Source organism: Stegostoma tigrinum, chromosome 8 (assembly GCF_030684315.1).
Source record: "Stegostoma tigrinum isolate sSteTig4 chromosome 8, sSteTig4.hap1, whole genome shotgun sequence".
NCBI classification, from domain to species: Eukaryota; Metazoa; Chordata; class Chondrichthyes; order Orectolobiformes; family Stegostomatidae; genus Stegostoma; species Stegostoma tigrinum.
This window is the reverse complement of record NC_081361.1, coordinates 72,435,507-72,439,981: the sequence shown is the minus strand read 5'-3', so window position 1 is coordinate 72,439,981 and position 4,475 is coordinate 72,435,507.

The following is a 4,475-nucleotide window of genomic DNA, read 5'->3' as shown; positions in this document are numbered from 1 at the left end:
TTCATTATAATATTGCTGTCATATAGGAATTGCGAGGAAGGGAGAGAATGTATTTGTCCCTCTTTCCTGCACCTAAGGCAAATTGGGATTGCAATATGAGAAAGAAAAAGCAGAATGTTGTAGATCATCTGTCATTATAAATTCTGTTGGCCTTTCATCAGATTGGTGGCTCTAGCTGTGGCTCAGCTGTGATTGATTTGCGTATTAACGTTGGATTCAGTTTTAAGGCTTAATCCTTTTTGATCTATTGAAAAAGGTTCGGATGTTGTCCTCGGTGTTAAAATGGGAAACCTTTCACCTGACAAGAATTTGCAAAAATATGTCTGTACTTGGTCACATAGATAGACAGCATGTCATTAGGAAACTTGAGTCGCTTACATTGTGTAAAAGAAAAAATGTCATTTTATCTTCACTCCATGTCACATTCAGAGGACAATCTCAAGTCTAACCATATGTTTAGATCTTCACTTATGTGCATTAATTTTTAAAGTACCATTTTATAACGTGGCAAGAAGATCCCCTTTTTAAATAAGAAATCTTACCATGTCTAATGCAGACTCCCTTTCCTCATAATTAATTTCAAATTAAGGCCCTGCTTTCCAGAACACACTTCCTCGATCTACAATGCAGGTCTGCAGTCTGGAAAAATAGCTTCTTTTCAAAGTTGCTTTCAGCTGGCTGTCTTCCTTCTACTATTGTTTACTATCCATTTCACTATGAAATATATTTATCACAATAAATGTACCCTCTCAGTGCAAGTTTGTGTGTGTGTGTGTGTGTGTGTGTGTGTGTGGGGAATTGGTCTATTGTGTTATCAGGCTTAACCTTATCAGCTCATCTCCAAGTAATCTCATCCATACTGTCTAATACTGTGTAGTGAAAATATTTATAAAATAGGAATGTTAAGGTGTGGAAAACATCTTAATTGATTGAAAAACCAAAAGAACACAAAATGCCAGACCCAAAACATTAACTCTGATTTTTCCTTCTGCTGAGCTTGTCCAGCAACTTCTGTTTTTAATCTTAATTGATCTAGCTTGCTTCAAGATTTAAGATAAAACCCACAGATCACAGCCTGTATCATTGATTTTCTCATGAAATAATTGTCCATCCCTTTCTGAAAATGATGCTGATATTAACATTTTTTTAAAAGCTTTTAAAGAAAACAAGCTGGTTTTAGTGGAGCTTGTTTGTTAGAGCCCAGCAGATGAAACCTGTGCAACATTCCACTGGTGAAATTTATCTAAATTTTATCACAATCTAAGTTTATCTAAATCTTGTAATTTACGCAAATGGCTCCAGACCCCTGCATGCCTGGAATCCTGTAAGTCAAGCAGCATCTTAGGAGCACCAAAGCTGACGTTTTGGGCCTAGACCCTTTGCGCTCCTTAGATGCTGCCTGGCCTGCTGTGTTCATCCAGCTCCACACTTTGTTATCTCGGATTCCCCACCATCTGCAGTTCCCATTATCTCTTGCCTGGAATCCTGTACCCAATTTTGGCCTCTATATTTAAGGAAGGAAATACTACCATTGGAGGTTAAGTGCAATGAAACTTCACAAGCTTGGTTACTGCGGTTAGAGCTTTGTCATACGATCAGTGGGTGAGACAAGATTCATTAGTGACCTCACAGTGAAGGAAACCCCAAGTAGTAATGATCATAAAATGCTAAGGTTTCACATTTTGTTTGAGAGAGAAAAGAGTAAACCTAAGACTAATATTGTAAACTTTGATTAAGGGAACAAAAAGATAAATGAAAACAAAATTGGCTGAAGAGAACTGGAAAGTGGGTTTAATGGATAAGTCTGCAGATAAGCAATAGTAGATATTTAAGGAGTCATTTCAGAATACCTAGAAAAGATACATTCTGGTGTGAAAGAAAGACTAAGGCAATGTTGCACCATCCAAGTCAAACAAGGAAGCTAAAAGTGGAATTAAATTGAAAGACAAGTGTATCATTCTTCAAAGGTGAGTGGCAAGACAAAAGATTGGATAGAACATAAAGAGTAATTATAGGATTCATAAGGATGAAGGAATTAGAGTACAAGAGAAAGCTAGCTAGAAACAAAAATGGATAGTAAGATATTCCACAGATTTTTAAAAGGGAAGTAAAAAGAATGCTCACCATCTAGAGAGTGAGACTGAGGAGTATTAATGGTAATTAAGGAAATGGTGGATGAAGCAAACAGAGTCTTTGTACCTGTCCTCACCATAAAGGATACAAATCCCACTAATAACTCTGCATCAGGAGATGAAAGGGAGGGAGGAAATTAAAACAATTGCAATTACCAGGGGAAGCTACTGAGAAAATTATTAGAAATAAAAGCTGACAAGTCTCAGGTTGTGATGGATGTCATCCGATGGTTTTATAATGGCTGCAAGGTAGGCAATGCATTAGTTTTCATTTTCCAAAATACCCTGGAATCTGGAAAGTTCCCGTTAGAGGAGAAAATAGCAAATGTGACTCTTCTATTCAAGAAAGTAAAGACAGAAAGCAGGAAACTACAGGCCAATTAGTTTAACTTCTGGCATTGGGAAATCCTGAAATCTGTTATGACAGACGTTATAATGGGACACTGAAAATTTAAATGTAAATCAGGCAGAGTCAACATGGCTTTGTAAGAGGGAAATCATGGGCAGAAGTTTACGGCGTAGGGTTATTTATGTGCATGGGACAAGGAGGCAGGTCCCTAAACAACACTATTGGCACCAATCTGAACCACACAGGCCATCCAAAGAGCCTCAGTGGTTGAGGCAGCGTGCATTTTTACATATATGTTATAGCTTTGAGTCTTGGATAGTGATGGTGGAAGTCCATGCCGAGCCTCCAAAGAGCATCCCACCCAGACTGATTCCACATTACCTGTAACCTTGCATTTCCTGTGGCAAGTCCACCTAACATGCACATCTTTGGGCTCGGGGAGTAAACCAGAGCACCTGGAGGAAACCCACACAGACACAGCGAGAATGTGCAAACTCCACACTGTATGGATTCTGCGATAAGTTGTGCAGAAGAAAAAAATCTCAGGGGTACTGATTGTTTTTCCGTTGAAAAGATAAGTACATCTACCTGAGAGTGATTATAACAAATGGAGTGATCTACACTTGATATCTAGTTCACAGCAAGATTGTTCATTCTTCTTTGGGAATATTTACATGAGACCTGAGACCTAATATCTAGTGAATGTAGGCCACACCATAGATTGGTTTGGAGATGATGGTCACAAGTCCCCTTCTGAAAGATTGAATTATGAGAAAAAGACATATTTAAAAAACAAATTGGATAGAAATTCTTCTTCCTTGTCTGACCGCAAAGGAAATAGGTTTGGTAGTCTCAATTCAGTTCCTGCAGACTTATATTCAGTGCAAAATAATTTGGCACAAATTAGTACTAAATTATAAATCTCATTTGGAAAGGACACAAGGATCTGTAGTGTTGGAAATGGAGAAGTCACAGTAATATACAAGGCGTTAAGTTCCTAATATTGAAGTTCAGACATATTGTTGAAGTAATGGTAGATTTTCTTTCTGCTTCTGAACACTACCTTACTTGGCATAAGTACAGAGGAAGTAATGGAGAAAAATAAACAATTTAAAATAAAATCTTGCAGCCTATCAATACCTTTTTCTTCCACATGTTGTATACATCCTGCACTTTCTATTCTATTCTTCCACTCTATGGACTCTAACTATTCAGCTCGAGTAAAAGTTCTTCGTAGGCTTCCCAAAAAATATTTGGCCCGTCTTAATAATTCCTATTAAAGCCTAACTTTGGTGTTATTCAGTCACAACCTATTTTCTCAGTGATTAGAATTCTACAGTCCTGATTTGCCAACTCTGGGTACATTTAAGGTGTCATTGGATAAGCATATGGACATACATGGAATAGTGTAGGTTAGATGGGCTTGAGATCGGTATGACAGGTTGCACAACATCGAGGGCCTGTACTGTGCTGTAATGTTCTATATTCAACATCTCATGGTGAAATAAGACCCTTCAAGTTTAGCTCTGAACAAGTGCTTGTTTAGCTATTTCTACAGATATTGATACAGTATTAATGCTTTACCTTAAAAGAGTATTCCATTTATCAACTATTAAGGGGGGAAAAAGATCTAATTCCAAGTCATTTTTGAGGCCTATTATTATTGTACTGAAGGTTGACCTGCAGCAAAGCTCTCGTGAAATGATGTAATGGATCCACACATAAATACAAACGAAAATATCTCTAAACGAGGAAAATTACAAGGCACACTTAAAGGATTAAAATGGATTTATTAATTACTTCAAAATGACCATTAGAATATCATCTGGAACGTACTGCATTGTATTTCATGAAGAATATTAACCAAAACAACAATGACACAGTTACTAAATGAATAATTGTATTTTTCTCTTGGAATGTAAATAAGAAAAAAAAGTGTTGGTTTTACCAATGATGTTAACAGAGGGGGTGAAAGCATTTTGATGTTTTAAGTT